Source organism: Akebia trifoliata, chromosome 15 (genome assembly GCF_017979445.1).
Source record: "Akebia trifoliata isolate Shusen 1 chromosome 15, ASM1797944v1, whole genome shotgun sequence".
NCBI lineage: Eukaryota > Viridiplantae > Streptophyta > Magnoliopsida > Ranunculales > Lardizabalaceae > Akebia > Akebia trifoliata.
Genome location: NC_141389.1, coordinates 5,103,818 through 5,131,557, shown reverse-complemented (window position 1 = coordinate 5,131,557; position 27,740 = coordinate 5,103,818). Strand labels below are relative to the sequence as shown.

The window sequence follows — 27,740 nt, the reverse complement described above, 5'->3', positions numbered from 1 at the left end:
CTAAGCACTTAAACCGTTCAAAATTTTCCTCCCGTAATTTTCTCTTCACTAACCAATAACCCTTGTTTTTTCAGTACAAGTCAAGTCATATATATGCCTTGGGCTCTAGTGTTTTGTGTCCGCGTGATATTACAATCTCTTGACTATAGACATAGTACTACAGGGGCGTTACAGGAAAAGTTGCTGCAGGGCATTGGCTTCCCTCCCCGTTGTGATTAATGTTTGAGATACTACTCCAATATATTCAAATTGGTACGTATCTTTTGACCCCAGTCTTCTCATATAGACTAATAGAAAATGATTTTCGAATCCTTGATTTTTTTTTCAAAACTAGTCGTAACGGTGATGGAAATGATGATGATGATGATAACAAGTATATTGATAATTATGGCATTGAGATCATTTTCATGAGAGCATTCAGGTCATTCTTCATTAGTCTTCAAAAGAATACAAAGGTCAAGAATGACATACCATCAATTTAAATCATAGAAGGATGTATCTGAAATATTAACAAAAGTGAAAAGCATAACATTAATTTCAAGATTTATGGGGGCTACATGTCATTTAAAGACACTAGTTTCACCAAAATTGAGGATTTTGTATTTTGTGTCTATAAGACAATACCAAAGGTCAAGGAGGACATGCAATCAATTTCAATAATAGAAGGATGTATCACAGATATTGGGTTTTTGCTAATGTGTGATCCTAAGAGCACACGTCAAAGTGCAATAAATACACCTATAAGCATCTGAGAGTATTTTGGATATTTTTGGCACAAAATACAATTTCTCAAGTGTATTGCAAAACAAAGGATTTTGTATCTTGTGGACAGGAAAGTTGACTTGTGAATAGCCACTTTGACAAATGGTGGGCTAAGATGCTGTGTGATTTGGATATACTAAAGGACTGGACAGCTAGCTCATTTTGTGGCTATAATCAAAGTCATCAAAGTCTTCAACCGGACATTTTGTGGTCATAAGGGCACAGAACCACACATTTTTTTTCTGTAAAAAAGATCTATCGTTTTGTTCTTTTACCACGTCTATCGCATACTAAAATCGCATGCATTCATCGTTATTCAATTTCAGACTTGAAGTGGATGGTTTTTAATGAAAAACAAAGATTTTCCAATATTGTCGATAGAAAACTTGACTTATGTCCAACCCATTTTTCAAGTCTTCCGCGCAATGCCAAATTGATTGCGATAGGGCTAGACTTCTTTCCACACCACTTGGATAGCTCCTTGTGTGGAGAATAATGAACAATTTTGGACGAAAAATACTCTTTCCGATCAAAACTGCCGTTGGTTTCAAAGATTCGGATTAATTTGTGTATTTGTGAATTCTAACAAATAGATCGCAAATTATACGTATATTCCATAAGTATTTTAATAAAATATTTTGTATTTTCCTATTCTCAGTTCTCACTTCAAAACTCAAGAGAAGGGGAAAAAAAACCCTAAGTTGAAAATCTCCCTCATTGCTAACCATGATGATCTTGAAAAGCATGATATAAAAATTATTAATCTTGAATAACTTAGGGAGCTTCCAAAATACGTTGATGATGATCGGGAAGAATTTGAAAAGGAAGACGAATTTCCACCTAATCATAAAAATATTCTTTTTGATGAGCTATTTGATCCATCTACTTCACATTAATAACTTTTTAGAAATGATTAAAAATTTCTTTTTGAATTTAATTAGGTCATGGGACATGATGATTTTTACAGTAATTAGTATATCATGTTTTATGCTTTTCATTTACATTGATTATTAGATAGATTACAAATATATATTTTATTAGATGAACATGATTGTGAATTATTTACTTAAGATATTTTTAATTTAAGTATTAATAATTTGATTAGTAGATTAGAATTGTTATGTCATATTATATGTTACATATCTCCGAATTTTTAAAAGTTTTAAAAATTGTTGGATCTGAATCATTTTCGAACTATTTCCGTATTGTATTTTTACCGTTTTACATTTTTTTCACCGAATTTTCAAACGAATCAGTGGATCAATATTCTGAATGGTATCCGATTTATTACCGTGTCGTTTCTTTCCCGTCGACCGAATTGCTAAACATGGTTCAAACCACTTGGACAGTGCATTGTGTGGAGAATAATGAACAATTTCAAAATATCGTTTTTTAATGATATGTTTGAGTGACTCCTACTCTATGTTTTAGAATTTTCTATTGTCCAAGATTGGTTAGATCGACTCACTTAATGAATTTCAAGTTGTTTTGGGTTTGAGTGAGTCGTATTCTATGTTTTAGAATATTCTATCCTCCAAGATTGGTTGGGTCGACTCAGTTAATGAATTTCGAGTTGTTTCGTCCCACAAAATCATTTGAACCAATTTTTCGAGCCAACACGGAGTAATTGCCAATTTTTTCGAAAAATAAAAACTAATATAATTGAAAAAAAAAATGACAATGAAAATTTGACACCTTGGTCCATCGAATTTTATCAAATTCGATAATCTTGGACTGTCGAATATGAGTTTTTTTCACGTTGTGTATGCCAACACATTAATAATTAATTTGACACTAAAATAAATATATTTTTACAAGGTCAAATACCTTTTGATCATGAAATTGCCCAAATAATTTTAAAAAATGATGATGTCAAGGGTGAAGAAAGATTTGTTGTCTCGAATTTTATGTGCTAAGCCCATGAACCAATGGTAGCCGCCACATGTATTTAAAAAAACAAATAAAATCCAAGCACTTCAACAATTCAGAAATTTCCTCCCGTAATTTTCTCTTCACTAACCAATAACCCTTGTTTTTTCAATACACGTCAAGTCATATATGCCATTGATTGATCAACTTAGCACATAAAATTCAAAACAACGAATCTCTGTTCCTCAAAGGTGACCAAAAATGTGTTCCAACATGTGATGACATATGTATATGCCCATCAAGATAATTTTTAATGGCTACTAAGGCACAATTTAGATAAATATTGGTAAAAAATATTGGTCATGACAATAACCTTGTTAAATATTTTAAAATAATTACTACTATTCTAAAATATGAAGTTATATTTATTTATTTTTTGAAAACCACTAAAAATAATAGATAACCTTAACCCTGAGGGTAGCTCGATGGAAGTTTTGGATCCATCAAAGACATAACATTAATTCCAAAATTGATGGGGTCAAGGGTCATTTAAAGACATGAGTTTCACCAAAATTTTGGCCTCAATCATGGGCTAAGACACCGTGTGATTCAGATAGACTTTTGTTCACATCACTTGGACTACTGGCTCATTTTGTGGTTATAGTCATAGTCATCAAATTGAGTTGTGGGCTCTACCTCATTGACTCTTTTGTGAGCTTTCTTTGCCGATTGTATCACTAGTATTTGTTCTAAAGTATCGCCCCAAACAAGGGGTTGTTTATTCTCTTTTGTTGCATAGGCACACGTGGTGTCCCATGTTTTGTAAAATTTTACATCAATTTGCTTCTCCTCTTTTTAAAGCTTTGTTCTGACTAAGGTCCCTATTTTCTACATGATTTAAGGTGATGAACACCCAAGCTCTAAAGGTAGATATGCCTTTCCTATCATTCTCATTATGTCCTACTTCCCGTATGAATGCGCGCGGCTTGGTGCTTGGCTGACGTGGTAAGGGCACAGAACCACACTTTTTTTTTCCTGTGAAAAAGAAACATGATTTTGTTCTTTTACCATGTCAGCTGCGTATCAGAATTGTGTGCATTCATCATTATTCAGTTTCAAATTGTGTTTTTATTATCAGGTTGAAAAGTCAAGAGACTTGTACCCCATGTTATAGGTATGTCTCAATATTTAAGGCTCCAACTTGGAGTAATAGCCAATTTTTTTTGAAAAAAAAGAAAAAGATAAAGTAATTTAATTTGAAAAAAAAAATGACAATGAAAATTTGACACCTGGTCCATCGAATTTTATGAAATACGATAGTCTTGGACCGTCGAATATGAGTTTTTTGCACGTTGTGTATGCCAACACATTGATAATTAATTTGACATTAAAATAAATATATTTTTACAAGGTCAAATACCTTTTGATCATGAAATTGCCCAAATAATTTTTTTTTTAAAAAAAGATGTCAAGGGTAAACAAAGATTTGTTGTCTTGAATTTTATGTGCTAAGCCCATGAACCAATGGTAGCCGCCACATGTATTAAAAAATAACAAATAAAATCCGAGCATTTCAACAATTCAGAAATTTCCTCCCGTAATTTTCTCTTCACTAACCAATAACCCTTGTTTTTTCAATACACGTCAAGTCATATATGCCATTGGTTCATCAACTTAGCACATAAAATTCAAAACAACAAATCTCCCTTCTTCAAGGGTGACCAAAAATGTGTTCCAACATGTCATGACGTGCCTATATGCCCATCAAGCTAATTTTTAATGGTGCCCACCAATATAATTTATAATAGCTACCAAGGCACAAAATAAATAAATATTGGCCAAAAATCAATGTCATGACAATAAACTTGTTAAATATTTTAAAATAGTTATTAATATTTTAAAATGCAAAATTATAATTATTTATTTTTTGAAAAACATTAAAAATAATGGATAACTTTAACCCTGATGGTAGCTCAATGGAAATTTTGGATCAATAAGTGGTGAGAGTCTATAGGTTATGAGTTCGATACCAAGTATGAGCTCTTGGAATGGTTCTGCCCATTTATGTGAATTTCAAGAGGCTACAAGTAGTCAAGTATCAACGTTCCATAATGTTGCTCTGCTTTCGTCACAATTTTCTCTTAGTTCCAACAATCCATCTGGAGGGATTCCTGCTTCATTTGGGAGTCTTTCATCTCTCACCATGCCTTCTCTAGCACAAAATCACTACCTCAAAAAGGTTAAAATTCAGTTACGCTAATTCGACGGCTATGGCCACTCGTTTATTTTTTGTCGGCCCAAAAACCACGTCCAGGCCAATAAAAAAATTTGGTGGCCTTAGCCCAAATTTAATGGAAAAAAAAAAAGAACCTCCTCTCCTCTCCTCTCCTCGCTCGCTCGCTCTCTCTCTCTCTCTATCGATCTCTGTTCTCTCGCTCTCTCACTTTCTTGTATCGTCATCTTGTTTTCTTACAGATTGAGGAATCGAAAGCTACAATCGATTAATCAAATCGTTGATCGTCTTCTTTGACACAGAGTCATCCTCAAATTAAAGAACGTAAGCTCAAATCCTTTATATTTTCTTCTCAGTCAAATATTTTCGAAGTTCAAACTGTTGATCTGTTCAAGACCCCTAAGAAATGAAGCTTGCTCTTATCAACCCCACCGAACAAACCACTCCAGGTCTCAAAAACCCTAAGAACTGCGTCTAATCGTTGATCTCAAAAAGCCTAAGTTGCTTTGGTTGAAAACCCTAAGAACTGAGCTCTTAGGTGAGTTTTTTTTCCAATATTTTTTAGGTTTATTATTTTTTCCGTAATTTGTTTTTTTTTTTTTTTTCCTATTTTATCTCCCATTTTTTAGATTTATCTCATTTTGTTGAGTGCCAAAAATTCAACTTTATTTGAATTGGATTCATCAATTTAACTAGAAAATTAGATTTGATATGTGGATCTTCTCTGATCTTGGAATCATTACATGACAGTTTATTTCTAGGAAAATCTTTTGGATTGTAGAAAACCTTACCAATCAATTAATTTAGGTTATCAACATCTCAGTCAGTTTTTCTTATGTTAATTTAGGTTATGGCTTTCAAATTTGTTCACATTCGTGTTGGTGACTTAGTTCAATGATAGAATTGAATGAAGGAACATGATTCATTCAATTTATTTGTAATATTTTGATTATGTGGTTGTATTATTTTCAACTCATCTATTTTTTATATTTTAATTATCAATTTTTTTTTTTTTTATCTTGGATTATTTATGTGCTCGTTGGAGATAAGGTAGAATTTTTTTGAGTCACGTTGTGTAGTGTGTTCTACTAAACCAATTCAAACAACAATTAATGATAAGAATGAAACCTAGAGACCATAATTGCTTAATAGTGGGCTTTTCCCTAATCTTTATAGGGTTGGATTTAGTTTGATACTCTAATGTCATCGGGTTCAGGTGACACTAATTAGTGTCGGGTGTTGAGTAGTTGGTAAGATTTGTTTCTCTGCCGACATCCTCTGTTAACCAGGTATCAGATAATGAATGCTTTTGGAAACAATTACCCTAGTTTCCAGACTGATCATGATGGGCAAGGAGCACCTTATAAGTAATGACTAAGGTTTGAAATCTTGTCTCAAAGCAATGTCTTGGTCGAGAGAAATGCAAAAACTATTTTAGACTGAGACATTATAAATGTTTCGGGGTCAATATTTAGTTTTGGTCTTGGCCGCCAAAAAATGAAGTGTAAAGGTCGAACAGTAATAAACTATAAAAATGGTTATATCAACTTATACATATAAAGAGATATTTTTTTTCTAATCTACTATATCCTCTTTCTTTACAAAATTGACTCTACTGTGTTTGAATAAGAAGCACTGGATGAAGTTTCCTAATTCCAATGTTTTGTATAAAACATGGATACTTTTAATTAATTTATTACCTCTACGCAATATTAAAGTAGAATATTGTGCCTGATAGTTCATAACAATTCTATAATATTTGGGATTTGTGTAATAAGTTTACTCCATTTTCTAATAATATATGTGGCTGTTTCCTAAATAAAATTACTTTTAGTTCAAGCAAAACCAATGCATTAGTTCTACTGCTCCTAGTTTTACATTAAACAATTAGATTGGGTATGTTTCACCATGCTTTGTTTGCAACTTGAATTTGCAGTTTGTAGGGACCATCACACTCTACTCCATAAGTGAATTAGAAGTTCAAGTTCACGGTTGCCAAAAGACATATAAGGGTAAGTAGGATGGTAAACTCTCAAAACTCCTACTCCCTTGTCTATCTTACCTTAGTTTCAAATTCAAAGCTGGTGTTATGTACTTAGCTTTAAAATCTTAAAAGGTTCTAGTATGGCCTTTTGCATGGTAAGAAGGCATGTCCGTTTCATGCATTTCATGTGCTTGAATCATCTTTTTATGTCCAGTGCTTTGAAATTTTTTTCCTATTATTTGGTTTATTATGTTCTATTTCTATTTGTCAAAACTTGCCTTATCTTAAGTGAGTAAATGATAAATGATGGTGATTCTTAGAGACACCAACTTAGAGATGGGTCTCTCTTAGGCCTTCATTGTGCATAGGGAATGCTTTTGCATATATTTCCTTTTTCTGATTAATAATTTCGTTCTTTGGTACTGATGAGAGATGGGACATTGATTTAACATCCTACACATGGTGTGACATAAAAAAAGGTTAGTATTACTGGAATTTATGGACTAACATTACTAGACACCCTGAACATAGTTTCTGGAAATTTATGGACTCTTTAAACAACTTGTATGACTATAGATGATTGATTTCTACCCTACCTTGTGAGGATAGCATGTACCGTATTGCTGCTGAGTTTCTGATAAGGAATTCACACATTAAGATCTTATACAGATAGCCACTCTATTTTTGGTACCGTACTTCTATTAGTAGTTAATTGGTAAAATTGTTACTTCTTAAGTCTAATTAAAACATAGAGTGATCGTGTGTAACACATGAGATATGGTAAATTTAGGTTCATAGGGTTATGTAGGTGTACCATGATAAACCAAATAACTACACATTTGAAACTCGTCACATAGGGATCCATTGAAGTGTTGTACAGATTATTGAAAATTTTCTTTTATCTGAATGGGGGATATCTTAGAATTCGAATGTGGTATGGGAGTTTTGTCGTAACTTTGTAATTCTACATTTTTTTTCAACAAGAAATATATCTAGTTAGCCAAACTGCCTCTACACAAAGGACCATTCTATTCATGCATTTATTGCTCGTAACAATCATTAATTATCTTCAATCCAAGTTATCATTGATAGTTATTCAAGCTAGTATGGGTATATATGAGGCATTTTAATAATACGTATGTCTTTGTTTGCAATACAAGCAGTAAGAGTTGCAATATTGGTGGCGTTTGGTACCCTTTTCTAGTTACTAGAGCAAGAAAAAGCAGGTCTAACTCTTAACATGCTGAATTTATTTTTTCTATATTTATCTTTTGTTCGTTATGATGAGCCCTGACAAGGTCACAACACATAGATAGCCATTGGCATTTAACCTGTTTGATCTGATCTGATTCATTTAGAGGATAGTTAATCTCATATAGAGCATTCTACTTTTAAGGCTATCAAAATAGCATTTTAGGATTTGGGACATTTCAGTTTGGATTAGTGAGATTATTTTAGAGACAAAAGGCTATATTCAAAGTTATCTATTTTTCTCTATATTACCCATTTCTCTTTTTGAGACTCTTTAATAGTCATTTAAATTATGAAAGACAAAATAAAATGTTAGCTAGCTAAAGAAAAACTGTTTTCTTTTACTACAATCTACCCCTTCTTTATTTGTTGAAGGTTAATAGACATTGTGTATCAGTTTATTTTTGTGATGGGTGCTCTTATTGATAGTACTACTTCTGCAAACTTATCCTTCAATTTGTTTTATTTGCAGACAACAATGTCACAAAGTAGTCTTTTCGACCATTTAATTAACATTTGGGAATTTAATCCAAGGCCCGTTCCAGGAACTTGTGACCTTTATTTCTTGGTGGATTTTAAGTTTCAGTCACCACTTTATTGCCAGGTATTATTTACTTCAATTTGTTAGCAATTCTCATTTTTTCCACATTGAACTCTTTTCCTCTCATTATTCATCATGATTGACGCTATAGAGTCTCTAAGAAGGGATAGCTTATATTATTAATGATATGAATTTTGAAGTTTGGACATACATTGATGGTAAAAGAATGTGGCTTTTACATGTTTAGAGTTTCTTGTGATAAACTGATTCCTTGTATACGATTCTAGCGGGACTGAATGTGATCTAAAATCTAAACTCAAAAGAACATTGGATATTTGTCTTTAGAGGTGAAAGTTATGGTTTCACCATAGAGTCTCAAGTATTACTACTCTAGTCTCATGACTTTTGATGAAGAGAAGAGCACGCCATCTATCTCGAAATCCTTTCTTTCTCAATCGCCCAAATTCTAGAGGAAGATGAATATACAAAACTGAGCATTTGACCTCTCCATCCAGTGCACACTAAAATTCAGCTTGAGTGCTGGTTTCTGGCCTTCACTACGCCAAAAAGGCTTAAGTTTCTCCTTCTACAGGTTTGATTCTTAAAATATTAAACTATTAGCTATGGGATTTAGAAGATAGCATAATAAAAGGATTGTGGGATTATAAGGGCTTTTTTTTTTTTGTAACATTAACCAAGGATTGGGGGAATTTTAGGTCTTACAAAATGACTTTACTTCCGTTACCCTTCTTAGGTGCCTTGCCGAGTTAGATGGTATTTTGATAGCCAAATCCAATCTTTATGTCTCTTGCAAAAAACATAATGTTATGCAGGCAAGGTGTATGATAAAGTGGTTATGTAATTACACTAGGAAACAATCATCTTCATTTCTTTCATCCATGTGGGTATCATTTTCCAGCAACACTAGCAAAAAATTTGTCATTGACCACCCAATGACACTTCATGCTTTGTTGGCTGTAGCTGTTTCTCCTTTCTAACTTTTAATTCCACAATAATAGCAACTCACCTCATGCCACCACATGCTTTGGTGGATACTTATTGCAAGTCGTAGCAACTTGTCCCACTCCTAATAACTCATCTCATGCTGCTATTTATAGTTTAGTTTAAATATAACAAAAAAAAGAGCCGTCTGCAATTTTCTGTTCATTGCCAGTACTGTGCCATCTCAAGCTTTTTCTTCTCCTGCCTGTTCACCATTCTTTCATACTTTTTGACAGCAGCCAACACTCCATTGATAGACCTTCTCACATCATTCACTTCCCACCTCCACCTTGTTTCACATGCTATAATAGCAGTTTTGCTGCCACCTTATGTATGCGCCTTCTACTTCCCCATGTTTCTTACTGCTCATTTGAAATAAGCAGGTGTTCCCACTCAATTTGCAGTCACTCCAAGCAGCTGTCACCTTATTTTGACACAACTGCTATCTCACTCACATTTCCTACACCACCTGCTATCAATGCATCAAGCCAAAATAACAGCCACCCCACTTCTTGGACATCTTCTTCCATGCTTACACCCTGTGCTTTGCACATTGGAGAGGAGAGACACCCCAACAATGAGGTCAGATTAAAAAAATTGTTCGCTTCTTAGTGTAGGGCAGAATGTATTGGAGTGATGTCATATTGGGCCATGTATTTGCTTGAAGATATTGTGTGGGGTGAGTTTAGTGGGTGTTATGATCATATAGTACCTCATCCCGCTAGTAAAATAGATATTTATTAGTAACACTACTAAGATCCGTTTGAAGGACACTAATGGCCCAAATGCTTCTACAATTTCATATAACACAGATGTAGTAAATAGGTATGTTTTCTATACAGCGGAATATGACATGAATTTATCAACACAGAACTCTGGGTGTCAATAAAAGCTGTAACTAGTTTCTAGGAAAATGCTAGAGATACTAATTATATAAATGAAGAAGTTACCTATTATGGTATGTAAAGAAAATATTTGAGTTAGATTACCTAGATTTCAAAGAGACAGTATTTTATTGTAATTGGGTGCGTATAGAAAATTCAACTGAATATGTGGTTGATTGAGAGACAAATTTACAATATGTTAATATTGAGAAATTGATGAAAAATAGAAAAGTGAACAATGAACTATTTATTCTTGCTTCACAAGCAACTCAAGGTTTTTATTGTAAGGATCAAAGTCAGCCTACGAAAGTTTGGCACGTGATTTTAGAAGCTCTGAAGAGATTGAAAACAAAGATATAGACGCTTATGAAGATCTTCTAGCATTTGTGGTAAGTAACGTGGATACTTTATCATATATCCTTAAAGAAGATATCTTTTAAAACAATGATGAAAACTATCTATATTGGTACGTTATGTATATATTTATGAAAAGTAGTGTGTTATAATAGTAATGATATACTTTTAATTCTTTCAAATGCAAATTCATTGTTGATATTGTGTAATATTTCTACTTTGGTTGCTATTTAACTCATTATTTGATTTATTGGTTTTATTTTTAATCTTATTGCTGTCAAATATTTATACTATTTTTTTAATGTTATCTCATATATGCATTATGTCGTTGACAAAAGATTCTAATGGCTCATCGATGGAGGATTCTGACAACTAGTCGACATCGGATTCTGATAGCTCGGCACCCTCAATTCCTACACGAGATAGTCATCAGAGCTCGTCTAGTACATGTGCTTTAGTTTTAGATCCACACGCATCGTTTGATTCACGCCTCCATCTAGAATTCAATTCTATAGGGTAATGTACTGAGGATAATTCGATAGACCCATCAACACATATAGGCCGTTATGCGATGGCACATGTGTTACCCTTCTATTTTTCTTGGAGTCGACAAAGTTGCTTGAGCTTATTTGGCATCTTCTTCAGGTAATTTAAATATTCTATTGATTAGTTGTAATAATGATGAATATTTTTATTATATTACAATTGATTTGATATTTTGACAATCCCGTTACAACATTTCTGGGGACTACAAGAAATTCTACCAATAGAAAATCAGCCGTGCATGGAGAGATTGAAAATATTGATTGGGGAAGCATTATCACAGAGTTGGTAGTACTGATGCAAAGCAAAAAATTGAATAAGCCCAAAAGTATATGGATCAAGCAAGATAATTGGGAGAAGTTTGTCTATTTAAAATCGACATCGATTGACCAAAGAAAGAGAAAAATGAAAGACCTCCGTAAGAAAAATAACTCCCCAAAAAAGGGTATAGCAAAAAAGGCAGAAGAAATGGTAAGTATTAATTTAATTATTAATTTATATACTCTGTTTCAAATATTCCTTTATTAATTAAGATGCTGATTCAAGCAAATAATTGCTTAATTGATTCTTTTATTGTGAATTTGGAAACTTGGCAACTTTCCTTGTTGATTCAAATTGAGCTTTGATTAGAATATTTAGGGGGTTGAACCAATGTTTTGTGGTTATAGGTCTTTAATTATAGATTTTTTATTTTTATTCCCTAATGTACAACGAGAATTTGTTGCCTTGCTAAAGTTTATGCTATTGTATTCATGAAGAAGTTAATGAGAGTGCCACCTTACTATTAAGAGACATCTGCTTTATATGATTCCTTTGTGTGTGCGTGTGTGTGATTCCTTTGTGTGTATGTTTATGATGGGGTGTGATTCTTTTTTATTATTATTATTATTATTTATTGTTCTGACCACGGAATAAGAGATGTCCTATCTATAGGTTTTTTTTTTTTTTTTGGGGGGGGGGGGGTGGTTTGGTATTTGGCGACTTGCTTTACCATAAACCATTAAAACATTTCAGTGTTATATCTTTTTTTTTTTTTTGAATGATCATTTGAGTGTAACTTAGTATATTATCTGCTTATCTGTATGAAAAAGGTTAAATTTTTTTATTATAAATGGTTCCAAGGGTCATTTAATTGTTTCAAACATATTTTGTTGAGCTTATTTACGTATCAAATGCATTATTTGGGTTTGTCTCACGATAAATGCGTGAATGTTTTGTTTCATCTCATGCTTATCTTTACATAGGTTGTATTTGTAGATTGTGGAAGTTAAATGTTTCTTTATTTTCATTTTTTGTCCTATTCTAATTTTTTTCTTTTTTCGTTTCCATCATCTTCAATTGAATAATTCTTATATGTTCTATATTTTATCTAAATAGAAAAAACATAAGATAGGTGGTTGACAACCCACAAGAATAGAGCTCTTCATTGATAGTCATATAAGAAGTGATGCTAGCGCTCTCACTCCTGAGCTGGCCAAATCCTTCGTAAGTGATGTCATTTTTTAGGTCAAATTTTTTATTTTTATTTTTGAAAAAATTACTTATCATCTTAATGTTTTCATTGTTTTATATGGTCAATTAAATAATCTTATTAAAGAAGATCATAGCTTTGCTCATAAAGATATCGATCATGATCCTATTTCCATTGTATATATGACTTATATTATTTAATTTTGATTTTTTATTTACATACATTATATTAATCGTAGTTGTGCATAAGTGTTTGGGAAATATGGAAAAGATAAGAGGTATAGGTATAAGTTTCAATGACTTTTTTACGTTATACAACTCAAAGTCGGCATTATACGTATAAGTTTGAAAGTGTCGTAGTTAACTTAATTCAAGTAGTTCATACACTAATGAAATATAAGAAAAAAAAAGAACAAGAACAATAAGAAAAAGAAGAAATCATCTACATTTGAAGTTGGAGGTCCTTCTACTCAAGTAGGATGTAAAAACACTTCAGCTTTGAAGATTCTTCATTTAATTTTTCATTAATATTTAATTCATATAAATGATGGATTTTAATGTGCATTTCTAATAATAACCAATAATTCTATTTTATAGGTGACATCAGATTCTACAATTCCTAATAGGTGAGGAGGTAAAGAACTAGTATCAGAACCATTACCTCATTGAATAATGATGAACTTTAGAAGGAATATTATCTATGCCAAAGGTGCACTAGTAGATTCTGAGAAGCTAGATAAGGAGAATTATTCAATTTGTATCGATGAGGTCATTGACTCTTTGGCCAAACTAATAGATAAAGCTAGTCTCCAAGAGACTTTACTTGATATTCTTTGTGATGAAGTGACTAGATGGCTTACGAGCCACTATCGTATCTTTTGAAAGACTCATGTTTTGTTAACATTTCTGTAACACATTTTCACATGTAACTTTGACTTATATTATTTAGATAAGTAAATATTTTTTTAACATGTTAAATCATTTTTTTAAAGTCTTATTATTCTTTGAAACTATGGATTGAATGCTTAATTGGTGATGTGCTTAGATACTGGTGTGGATGGAATCTGAATGATGTAGGTGGGTAGGCAATGTGGATGTGGATGTCAGTGGATGGAATGTGGATATGAATGTGTGATTTTTTTGGCAAATGCAGATTGAAGACATTTGGCATTTGGGCATATATTTAGAAGTGGATTTTATTTGGGCTTTACATTTATTTGACGGTCTAAAACCATCGAATTTATGATTAAAAATACTAGATTCAATGGCTCAAAGCCGTCGAATGTATGATAAAATCCCAGATTTGACAGCCCAAGACCGTTAAATCTATTGTTTTCAACGGTTCAAAGCCGTCAAATTTATTATTTTCAACTGTTTTCAAGATCGACGAAAATTTTTCGATATTGACTTTTTTTTTTTTTGAAAAGGCTCAATTCAACAGTTGAGGTTGTCAAATTTTTTACAATTCGATGGTTTTGGGCCATCAAGTTTTGGGTATTTTGATGTAGTGAATAGTCTACAAGGAAGTATTCTAGATTCCCTAGGCCAACTCAAAAATCTACAAGGTATAGGACTTGGTCCAAATATTTTGTTTGGTATCTTTCCTCCCTCTTTTTACAATCTTTCGTCTTTAGAAAATTTTTCTGATTAAAAAAACCAATTAATTGGAAGTCATCCACTTAGCATAAGCCTTAATCTTCCAATGTTAGCTTTTGCAAAATACAACCTTATATACCTTTTTAGAATTTTCGCGCGATTACTACGAAAATTCTAGTTTTGTTATGTCATATTATTTTAAATCCAACGTTAAAAATCTAATAGCTAGCGCCTCCTATTCCCTTTGGTGTAGTGGTGTATAACAACCTCAATTTTCGTACTAAGGATTCAGCAACGAGCAGGCTAAAATGCCAGAAATTGATTGTATTCAATTATTTCTTATTTCATAACCATAATTAATTAGATTCAATTTCATAAATTTTATTTTTGTTTTGATTTTAATTCTTTTGTTTTTTGTATCACTTGAAAAAAAAAAGGCCTAAGTGAGTCTCGTCCGAGGTCAATAACTTGGTGTATATATAATAGGATCTTGGGTCAGGCCTAGGCTAGATTTATTTGGAAAGCAGTGCCCAATTACTATAGTGGGATTTTTGGGAGATTCATGTAGGTAGGGGTCTTAATAGGTCAGTTCCGGTTTGGTTCCCACGGAAGTTCTAACCATTATATTTATTTCAATTCTGATTCTTGTCGGTTTTGGTTCCGGTTCCAAAAAAATGGTATCATAATAGCCAAAAAAACACGGGTATCCATCGGTTCGGGTTTTTAAGAATTGAATGAGAAAAAAATTATTTCAAAGCATCATAAATCTTTTTTCCTTTTAAAAAATTAACAAATTATCTACAAAGTTATTAACTTAGTTACAATTTGTTACAATGAAGATATAAGTTAATGTTTTTGTCAAAATAACAGTATTAAATTTTTAGAAAGAGATCGAGCTATTTTTAAGCTCGAATCAATAATTTATGTGAAAAATTGAAGAACTTAATATAACATGCATTAATTTTAAAATAAAATAAAAAACCTTAAATCATCTATAATATAAAAAGAATGACAAATAAATCGGTTCTAGGTATTCGTGGGTACCCGTTGGATAGAACCTAATGGTTCCAATTTGGTTTTGATTAATTAAATGTGTACCCATTGACACCCCTACATGTAGGTATTCCAAATTCTGGATTTTGACTAATATAACGTAAATGGTATGCTGTCGAATCTCTGTGCCAATTATTCTTTTATTTATAAACTTACTTGCTTTGCCAACAAAAAAAAAAAAGAGTGTTATATAGCAGTGGGTATGTTATGTGCGTAGATATCAACATTTTTTTTTATAAATGTAATTTTTTGTATTGTAACTTTTTAAAGTTTATTTTAATATTCCCAAGGCCTTGAGAACTTGTCTTACTCCTTTTTTTTTTTTTTTTTTTATAGCTATAGTGAAAAGAGATTAGAGACTTGAAAAAAAAAATCTTGAATTGATAATTTCCTATTTAAATCAGTAAAGGAAGCCCTTTAAGCTATATTACATTCACAAGTATCCAATGATAACCGTACAGAAAATTACAGAAAACAAAAAAAAACAAAAAACAAAAACAAACTATAAGCAAAACTTAAATCTGAACTCAATAGGAGTGTTCATATATCTATTGATGAGTTCTATCTTCAATAAACATTTTCTTAATCATTTGCAACTCCATAAGCACATCTTTGATTTTCATTTGGTCACCTACGGACTTTGCAGAACATGCAATTCCAATTCTAAACATGGAAATCAAGTATTCTCGCATTTCATATATTGTATTGTATCTTTGATTTCAAAAATCATTGATAGCCTCATTATGTTCTTCTAACCATAAGTGCGGATCCAAGGAACTTCTAACCATTATATTTATTTCAATTCTAATTCTTGTTGGTTTTGGTTCCAGTTCCAAAATAAATGGAATTGCAACTATCAGAAAAACACGGGTACCCATTGGAATTGTAGGGCATTTATGTAGATGAAGAAGTTACCTATTATGGTATGTAAAGAAAATACTTGAGTGGGACTACCTAGATTTCAAAGAGATAGTATTTTATAATGATTGGATGCGTATTGAAGATTCAAATGGGTATGTGGTTGATCAAGAAACAAATTTACAATATGTTAATATAAAGATATTGATGAGAAATACAACAATGGACGTGAATTATTTATTCTTGCCTCACAAGCAATTTAAGTTTTTTATTGTAAGGATCAAAATCGGGCTACGGTAGCTTGGCACGTGATTTTAGAAGCTCTGAAAAGATTGAACAAAGATGTAGATGTTTATGAAGATCCTCTAGTATTTGCGTTAAGTAACATGGATACTTTATCATCTGTCCTTAAAGAAGTTATCTTTGAAAACGATGATGAAAACTAACTATGTTGGTACATTATGTATATATTTATGAAAAGTAGTGTGTTATAATTGTTGGAATTTAGAGGGTTGAATTGGAAAACCCTTTAATATTTAATTAGTTTTAACCCTATGGTAAATCAGTTATTAACCATAGGGTATTTTAATCCCATGTTTGCTTTATGCTTTATGCTTTTTACTTTATTGTTTTAAGTTTAGTTGATAGTTTTGTTTTTCCTTTGAGTAATTTTAGTCCCACATCGACTAGGAGAAGAATTGATTTGCAATTATTAAATAGTTGTACTTCTAATAGCTTTAAAGCAGATAGAAATAGTGGGTGGGCTCACGCGGGCACACCGGGGCCCAAGAGGAAAAATCAAGGTTTCAATTGAAATTTGGATCCACCGGTCCGAAAACCTTAATGCGTGTGCGCACGTACGACATGCACACAGGGAGGGGTGCAAAATCCAAAATTTGCACCTCACATGGGTGCGCGCAAATGCCCATTTTTGCTTTAATTTTCAAGGCCCACTTTTATTTAAAAATTCTAGACGTTTTTAAATTTAAATTCTGTTTTGAACCAATGTGTTTATTCTGAACCAGTACAATGTGTCTGTTCGGAATAGGTTTGTGACTGTTCTAAACAGTCACTTTCTCTTTTATTTATATCAAATTGTTTAGTTGATTTAAACCACGTAATTTTCTCTGCTATTTTATATTTTCGAATATCAATAATTTATTATTCGTTGTGAGAGTACACAACATTGTCGAGTTCGAAGTTACGTTCCAATTTAGAGTATCCTTTTGGATACGTGGGTTGTTGAATCCTGCAGAACGAACGCCTACAGACTGTGGTACCGTAACAGGGGCGAATTTCATTTTAGGACAATGCTTTGTGCATGCCTCAACCATTTCTTTTTAGGTAATATTTTTCTATTACATTCAATTTCAAAATCAAGATTATTTCTAACTTCTCATCTCTCTGTCATAAGAAATCAGTATTCAGAAACAACAATCTAAAACGAAAATTTTTTATTACTGATTTCTATGGAGACAGTCTCTAATTCCGTGCACAGTGAAAAACCCGATAAATTCAATGGAAAAAATTTTAAATTCTGATAATAGAAAATATTGTTTTATTTAACAACATTACATTTGGCTCATATCATCACTCAAGAACCAATTTCTTTAGATGATGATGAGAAGGACCAAACCAAAAGAACCGAATATCGGAAATAGGAGCATTTCAATTTCATGTGCCGGAATTATATCCTAAATGGATTAAGTACTATTCTTTATAAGATGTATTCCTCTATTGAGTCTGCCAAGACATTGTGGGAAATTCTTGAAAAGAAATATACTTTAAAAGATGCCGGCACAAAGAAATTTGTTGTTGGGCATTTTCTAGATTTTAAGATAGTAGACCCTAAGTTAGTTGTATCACAATCCGAAGAGCTCCAAATCCTTATTCATGAAATTTATGCTGAAGGCATGAGTATAAGTGAAGGATTCCAAGTTGGATCGATAATTGAAAAATTACCACCATCTTGGAAATACTTCAAAAATAATTTGAAGCATAAAAGAAAGGAAATGGGACTCGAGAATCTAGTAATAAGACTTAGAATTGAAGAGGATAACTGAAAGAATGAGAAGAAGAGTGAAACAAATTCTATAATTTCTAAAGCGAATATAGTGGAAGAAGTACCTTCCAAACTCACTAGAAAGTTCAAACCCGGATTCTAGAAAAAAAATGTAAAGAAAAACTTGCATAGTCCAAAAGCCAATATCCAGAAGATCAAGGAAACTTGCTATTTTTGCAATAAACCTGGACACCGGGCTAAGGACTGTCGCAAAAGGAAAAATCAGCAACATCATCAGAAACATGAACAAGCCAATGTGACTGAAACTCAAAACCTATCAGCGGTTATTTCAAAAGTGAATCTGATAAGAAATACCAATGATTGGTGATTGGATACGGGAGCCACCAAACACATATGCTCTGAGAGAGGCATGTTTTCCTCTTACAACAACGTTGGAGATGAAAAGTTATTCATGGGAAATTCTTCCACATCTGCTGTGATCGAAAAAGGAAAAGTAAATGTGAATTTCACATCTGGCAAAGTTCTGACTCTGAATGACGTGCTTCATGTTCCAAACATTCGAAGAAATCTAGTTTCAGATTCTCTTTTAAGTAAGAGAGGCTTCAAAATAGTGTTTGAGTTTGATAAATATATAATTACAAAGAATGAAATGTTTGTGGGCAAGGACTATCTATGTGATAGATTATTTAAACTCAATGTAATTTCTGATTTTATTAATAATATTAATTCTTTTGCTTATGTTTCTGAGTATATTAATATTTGGCATGCTAGATTAGGCCATGTTAATAATAAATCAGTTATCAAATTAATGAATAGTGATATGATTCCTAAAATGTATATTGATTTATCTAAAAAATCTGAAATTTATGTTGAATCAAAATTTGCTAAAAAACCTTTTAAAAATATTGAAAGATGTACAAAACCTTTAGAATTAATACATTCTGATTTGTATGATTTCAAATACGTTCAATTTAAAGGCGGTAAAACATATTTCATAACTTTTATTGACGATTGCACTAGATTTTGTATGATATATCTTTTAAGCAGTAAAGATGAAGCATTGGAAATATTAAAATTTATAAATTAGAAGTTGAAAATCAACTTGAAAAGAAAATTAAAATTTTAAGATCTTTCCGAGGAGGAGAATATGAATCTAATCCTCTAACTATATTTTGTCAAGAAAATGGAATAATACACCAAACTATTGCTCCTTATTCTCTCCAATAAAATGGTGTAGCAGAGAGGAAAAATAGAACTTTAAAAGACATGGTAAACTCTTTACTTGTTAGTTCAAGTGTACCTTTAAATTTATGGGCAGAAGCTCTTTTAACATCTTGTTATATTTTAAATAAAATTTCATTAAAGAATTCTGAAAAATCACCTTATGAACTTTGAAAATGTAAAACACCTACTTTTAAATACAAGAAAGTGTGGGGGTGTTTAGCCAAAGTGGCTGTCCCTTTACCTAAAGAACAAAATTAGGTCCTAAAACTATAGATTGTATTTTTATTGGATATGTCATTAATAGTAGTGCATACAGATTTCTTATTTATAAATCTGATATAAATGATATTAATCCTAACACTATAATTGAATCCAGGGATGCTGAATTTTTTGAGGATGTGTATCCTTGCAAGGATAAAATTGAAAAACCATTAAAAAGATCTCACATTGAATTATCTAATAATGAACCTAAAAAACAAAATTTTGATATAGAACCTAGGAGAAGCAAGAGAATTAGAATAGCAACATCCTTTGGAACTGATTTATTAGTTTTCTCTTAGAAGGAGATCCTCGAACTTTTAAAGATGCAATTTCAACACCTGAGACTCCATTTTGAAAAAAATTTATAAATAGTAAAATAGATTCAATTATGAGTAATAACACTTGGGAATTAGTTAAGCTACCTCCTGGTAATAAAACAATTGGTTGTAAATGAATTTTTAAAAGAAAATTAAAATCTGATGGAACAATAGATAAGTATAAAGCCAGATTAGTGGCTAAAGGGTACAAGCAAAAAGAAGGCATTGACTTTTTTGACACTTATTCTCCTGTTACTTGGATCACTTCTATTAGAATTCTTATTGTTATAGCTTCTATTTATAAATTAAAAATTCATCAAATTAATGTAAAAACTATTTTTTTTTTAATGGAGAACTTGATGAAGAAATATATATGGATCAACCAGAAGGATTTGTAATTAAAGGACATGAAAATAAAGTCTGTAGATTAATTAAATCCTTATATGGTTTAAAACAAGCTCCAAAACAGTGGCATGAAAATTTTGATAATATAATGATATCAAATGGATTTAGAATCAATGAAGCTGATAAGTGTGTTTATTATAAAACTATCTTTGATTCTTATGTGATTATTTGCTTATATGTAGATGACATGTTAATTTTTAGATCTAATATAAATGTTGTAAATCAAACTAAGAAAAATTATTGTCTAGAAATTTTGACATGAAAAACTTAGGTCCTGCTGATGTAATTATTAGAATAAAAATTTTTAGAAATAATAATGGATTTGGTTTATCACAATCTCATTATATTGAAAATGTTATGAAACGTTTTAATTAGTTTGATTGTATTCCTGTAAAAATACCTTTTGATCCAAATTGTAATTTGATGAAAAATATTGGTAAAGGTGTTTCTCAATTAGAATATTCTCAAGTTATTGGTTGTTTAATGTATATTATGAACTGTACTAGGCTTGATATAGCGTATTCAGTAAATAGATTAAGCAGATATACTAGCAACCCAGGACATGATCACTAGGAAGCTTTGGTGAGGATCATGAGATACTTAAAGTATACTATGAGTTACAGGCTGCATTATAATAGGTATCCTGCCGTATTAGAATGATACAGTGATGCCAATTGGATATCAGACTCGGAAGAGTCAAAATCCACTAGTGGCTATATCTTTACACTTTGAGGTGCCGCAATCTCATGGAAATCCACCAAGCAAACGTGCATAGCTCGTTCCACCATGAAATCTGAGTTTATTGACATGGACAAGACTGGTGAAAAAGCTAAGTGGCTAAGGAATTTTCTTGTTAACATTCCTATTTGACCTAAACCAGTATCTGCAATATCTATTCATTGTGACAACCAAACTGCCATTACAAGAGTAAAAAATAATTTATATAATAGCAAGTCAAGGCATATTAAATGAAGACACAACTCTATAAATCAAATATTCTCTAATGGAATTATTTCCATTCACTTTGTAAAGTCTAAGGAAAATTTGACGGATCCTCTAACAAAAAGATTATCTAGAGAGTTAGTTGCATTGACTTCAAGGGGAATGGGCCTAAAACCTATTGATTAAAAATTATTTCAATGGAAACCCAACCTAATTGATTGGAGAAGTAGGTTCAATGGGAAAACCAATTGAATGTAATTTAAAAAGAAAACACTAATGGAACAGAGTGTTCCAAGTCCATTCCCATGAAGTGTTTAGTTTTGCCTGTAAAATAGAAAGGTTGAATTATAATTCTTAATGTTGCCTATACTTGTAAAAGTAGAGTATATCAGGGTACTTCTCATGGGCACACCTAAATGAGTGTAGAATTGGGTCGGTTCTATGAGAGTTAAGGCTAAGCTCTCTAAAGCACTCATGATACCAAGATATGTTCAGGGCCAAAATGAACACCATCGATAGAACTTGATAGTTGATTGAGTAAACTGTGTGTATAGTCTATTGTTTACGTTTACTCTAAAGGTTAACAGTTCAAGGCTTAAAGTCCACTGATCGACTTGTAAATCCGATAGACTTATACTAGGTAAGGTTCAAGTCCAAAAGATACCTATACTGAAACATGGTTGTTCAAAGTGTTCTTTCTTTATATATTTTATATATTTTTTTATTTTGAGTTTTCTACATTCATGTGGGGGATTGTTGGAATTTAGAGGGTTGAATTGGAAAACACTTTAATATTCAATTAGTTTTAACCATATGGTAAATCAGTTATTAACTATAGGGTATTTCAATCCCATGTTTGCTTTATGCTTTATGCTTTATGCTTTTTACTTTATTGCTTTAAGTTTAGTTGATAGTTTTGTTTTTACCTTGAGTAATTTTAGTCCCATATCGACTAGGAGAAGAATTGACTTGCAATTCTTAAATAGTTGTGCTTCTAATAGCTTTAAAGCGGATAGAAGTAGTAGGTGGGCTCATGCGCGCACATGGGAGCCCAAGAGGAAAATCCAAGGTTTCAATTGAAATTTGGATCCACCGGTCCGAAAACCTTAATGCATGTGCGCACGTACGACGTGCGCGTAGGAAGGGGTGCAAAATTCGAGATTTGCACCTCACGTGGGTGCGCGCAAATGCCCGTTTTTGCTTTAATTTTTAAGGCACACTTTTATTTAAAAATTCTAGACGTTTTTAAATTTAAATTCTGTTTTGAACCAATGTGTTTATTCTGAACCAGCACAATGTGTCTGTTTAGAATAGATTTGTGACTGTTCTAAACAGTCACTTTCTCTTTTATTTATATCAAATTGTTTAGTTGATTTAAACCACTTAATTTTTTCTGTTATTTTATATTTTCGAATATTAATAATTTATTATTCGTTGTGAGAGCACACATTATCGTCGAGTTTGAAGTTACGTTCCAATTTAGAGTACCCTTTTGGATACGTGGGTTGTTGAATCCTGCAGAACGAACGCCTACAGACTGTGGTACCGTAGCAGGGGCGAATTTCATTTTAGGACAGTGCTTTGTGCATACCTCAACCATTTCTTTTTAGGTAATATTTTTCTATTACATTCAATTTCAAAATCAAGATTTGTTCTAACTTCTCATCTCTCTGTCATAAGAAATTAGTATTCAGAAACAACAATAATTGTACTGATATACTTTTATTTCTTTCAAATGCAAATTCATTATTGATATTGTGTAATATTTCTACTTTGATTGCTATTTAACTCACCATTTGATTAATTGGTTTCATTATTAATCTTATTAGTTTCAAATATTTATACTATTTTTTTAATGTTATTTCATACAGGCATTATATCGTCAACAAAGGATTATGAGAGCTCATTAATGGAGGATTCTGACAGCTAGTCAACATTGGATTCTAAGAGCTCGATACCTTCGATTCCTACACGAGATAGTCATTAGAGCTCGTCTAGTAGATGTGCTTCAGCTTTAGATCCACACTTATCATTTGGTTCATGCCTCCATCTAGAATTTAATTTTATGGGGCAATGTATTGGGAATAATTCGATGGACCCATCGACACATATAGGCCATTATGCAATGGCACATGTGTTACCCTTCTATTCTTCTTGGAGGAAGGTACAGACGAAGTTGCTTGAGCTTATTTGGCATCTTCTCCAGATGTTTAACTACTCTATTGATTAGTTGTAATAATGATGAATATTTTTATTATATTACAATTGATTTATTTATTAATATTGATAATCCTGTAACAACATTTCTGAGGACTATAAGAAGTTTTACCTACAGAAGTCAGTCGTGCATGAAGAGATTGAAAATATCAATTGGGAAAGGATTATCGTAGAGTTGGTAATACTGATGCATACCAATATCAATCAAGCAAGATGATTGGGAGAAATTTATCGATTTAAAATTGGCATTAGTTGACCAAGAAAAGAGTGAGAAAATGAAAGAGCTTCGTAAGAAAAATAAAACTCCCCACACAACTGGTAGAAAAGGTATAGCAAAAAGGGCAGAAGAAATGGTAAGTATTAATCTAATTATTAATTTATGTACTTTGTTTCAAATGTCTATTTATTAATTAAGATGCTGATTCAAGCAAATAATTATTTTATTGATTCTTTTCTTGTGAATTTAGAAACTTGGCGACTTTGCTTGTTGATTCAAGTTGAGCTTTGAATAGAATATTTAGGGGGTTGAACCAATGTTTTATGCCCATAGATCTTTAATTATAGATTTTTTATTTTTATCCCCTAATGTACAACGAGAGTTTGTTGCCTTCCTAAAGTTTATGCTATTGTGTTCAGGAAGAAGTTAATGAGAATGTCACCTTACTAGTACGAGACATTTGTTTTATATGATTCCTTCGTGTGTGTATGTGATTCCTTTGTGTGTATGACTATGTTGGGGGTGTGATTCCTTTTTTTTTTAAGTTTTGACCATAGAACAAGAGATGTCCTCTCTATTGGGGGTTTTGGTTGCTTGCTTAACCATAAACCATTAAAACATTTAAGTGTAATCTCATTTTTTTTTTTTTTAATGATTATTTGAGTGTAAACTTAATATATTATTTGCTTATCAGTGTGAAAAAAAGGTAAATTTTGTCGGTATAAATGGTTCCAAAAATCATTTAATTGTTTCAGATATATTTTGTTGAGCTTGTTTATGTATCAAATGCATTGTTTGGGTTTGTCTCACGATAAATACGTGAATGTTTTGTTTCATCTCATGTTTATCTTTAAGTAGGTTGTATTTGTAGATTGTGAAAGTTAAATGTTTCTTTGTTTTCATTTTTTGTCCCATTCTGATTTTTTTGTTTTTTGGTTTTCTAGTGCACATTTGATTATCAATGTGCCAAAGTAGCATTGTGAAGTTTATAACCACATAACAAGATAACCTCACTTAAAGAATTCATTTCACTAAGACTTTGTTTTCTTTTCAATTTAGGACCCATGTCTGTTACTTGGTCTTTAGTTGTTTACTTCAATCTGTTTTTGTATTTGGTTTGCTTCATAAATGAATTTTGTTGAAAGCTTTAGATTATTTTGTGCATCTGTTGCTCTCTCTTTTCTGTATGGTCAGCTTTTCTGCCTTCTTCAATCGAATAATTCTTATATGTTCTATTTTTTTTTAAATAGAAAAAATATAAAACGGGTGGTTGACAACCCACAAGAATAGAGCTCTTCATCGATAGTCATACAAGGAGTGATGGTAGCGCTCTCTCCTAAGTTAGTCAAATCCCTCGTAAGTAATATCATTTTTTTAGTCAAATTTTTTATTTTTATTTTTGAAAAAATTACTTATCGTCTTAATGTTTTCATTGTTTTATAGAGTCAATTAAACAATTTTATTAAAGATCTTAACTTTACCCATAAAGATATTAATCATGATCCTATTTTCATTTTATGCATGATTTATATTATTTAATTTTAATTATTTATTTACATATATTATATTAATCGTAGTTGTATATAGGTATTTGGAAAAGATGGAAAAGGCGGAGTAAGAGGTATAGGAGTTGAGTTTCAAAGACTTCTTTACATTATACAACTCGAAGTCGGAATTATACGTATAAGTTTGAAAGTGTCATGGTTAACTTAACTCAATTAGTTCATGCACTAATGAAAGATAAGAAAAAGAAAAAAATGACAAGAATAAGAATAAGAAGAAGAAATTATCTACATTTAAAGTTGGAGGTCCTACTCAGGTAAGATAGCTTTGGACATTCTTTAGTTAATTTTTCATTTATATTTAATTCATATAAATGATGGATTTCAATTTACATATTTAATAATAACCAATAATTCTATTTTTTAGGCGATATTAGATTTCAAAGTTCCTAATAGACAAGGAGGTAAAGAACCAATATCAGAATCATTATCATCATTGAATAATGGTAGGGTATGTTTATTGATGAACTTAAGAAGGAATGTGATCTATGCCAAGGGTGCAGTAGTAGATTTCTGTGAAGCCAGATAAGGAGTATTATTCAATTTGTATCGATGAGATCACTGACTCTTTGGCCGAGTTAATGGATAGAGCTAGTTCCCAATAGACTTTACTTGCTATGCTTTGTGGTGATATGATTAGATAGTCTGGGAGCCACTGTCGTGTCTTTTGAAAGATTCATGTTTTGTTAACATTTCTATAACACATTTTCACATATAATTTTGACTTATATTACTTGGATAAGTAAATTTTTTTTTGTAACATGTTAAATCATTTTTTTAAAGTCTTATTATTCTTTGGTACTATGGATTGAATGCTTAATTGATGATGTGCTTAGATATTAGTGGGGATGGGATTTGAACGATATGGATGTAGATGTGAATGGGATGTGAATGTGGATGTGAGTGGATGGGATGTGGACATAAATATTTGATTTTTTTTTTATAGGTACAGGTTGAAGCCATTTGACATTTGGGTACATTTAGAAGTACATTCTATTTGGGCTTTACATTAATTCGACGGACTAAAGACGTTGAATTTATGAATAAAAATACTAGATTCAATAGCTCAAAACCGTCAAATATATGATAAAATCCCAGATTTGACGGCCCAAGGCCGTCGAATTTATTATTTTTAACTATTTTCAAGATCAATGAAATTTTTTTTCTATAGTTTGTAGTCATTGAATTTTTTTTCAACAAGGCCCACTTTGATAGTTAAGGCTGTTGAATTTTTCATAATTCGATGGTTTTGGGCTGCCGAGTTTTGGGTATTTTGTTGTAGTGATAGTCTACAAGGAAGTATTCCAGATTCCCTAGGTCAACTAAAAAATCTACAAGGTATTGGACTTGGTCCAAATATTTTGTCTGGTATCTTTCCTCCCTCTCTTTACAATCTTTCGTCTTTAGAAATTTTTTCTATATATAAAAACCAATTAATTGGAAGTCTTCCACTTGGCATAAGCCTTAATCTTCCTAATCTCTGCTTATTTTATATTGGAGGAAACCAGTTTTTTGGATCCATTCCCTTATCATTGTTCAATGCTTCAAGACTTGAGATAGTTCATGTCCCTTTTAAATAATTTTTCAGGAGAAATACTATAGAGGTGGGTAAACTAATAAGACTTCAAGATCTAAATTTGAATTCCAATCATTTTGGTAGTGGGAATGTTAATGATTTGAATTTCTTTAATTCCTTAACCAATTGCACCAATCTGCAACAGCTAAACATCTATGGCAATCATTTTGGTGGTAAGCTACTCAACTCTATATCCAATCTCTCAAAACAACTTAATTACTTGGAGAAAATCAACTATTCGGAAGCATTCCATTTTGAGAGAGATAGAGATGACGAGAGAGAAACATATTGAGATGGCTTTTAGGGTTGTTTTCCCTTCCTTCATAGAGGGAGCATCAATCTTTAAAGTCTAAACGCATCTCTCGAAGTGCACATCCACTATGAAGAGTGGAATCCAAAAAAAAGAAAAGTCAAAGCTTTACTAAACTCTTCCATGAAAATATGAAGATTAATCAAGATGATGAAATATTTTATTTTCTTCGTCATGATCTCCAAATATATTCAATGAAGATGGAAACGATTTATATTTTGGGCTAACAGTTGGAACTAGAACGTAATGGACAAAAGCATTTCATCTAACTTTATAAATAATAATA

General features: G+C 31.8%; 1 long non-coding RNA gene across 6 annotated transcripts in view; it reads left to right on the top strand.

The window, feature by feature from the left end:
* The first annotated feature begins 5,003 nt into the window (after positions 1-5,003).
* LOC147384043 (uncharacterized) overlaps positions 5,004-27,740 on the top strand; it is a 134,241-nt gene continuing 111,504 nt past the window's right edge. For 2 of the 6 annotated variants that reach the window (XR_015172537.1, XR_015172536.1), the window contains exons 1-3: positions 5,020-5,188; positions 5,314-5,402; positions 6,801-6,876. This is a non-coding gene — a long non-coding RNA (uncharacterized LOC147384043). Of the gene's footprint in view, positions 5,189-5,313; positions 5,403-6,800; positions 6,881-8,011; positions 8,075-8,571; positions 8,704-11,218; positions 11,895-12,800; positions 14,720-27,740 lie in introns of those variants that run through there. The other 4 variants (XR_015172539.1, XR_015172538.1, XR_015172540.1 and 1 more) reach the window with 4 other exon arrangements.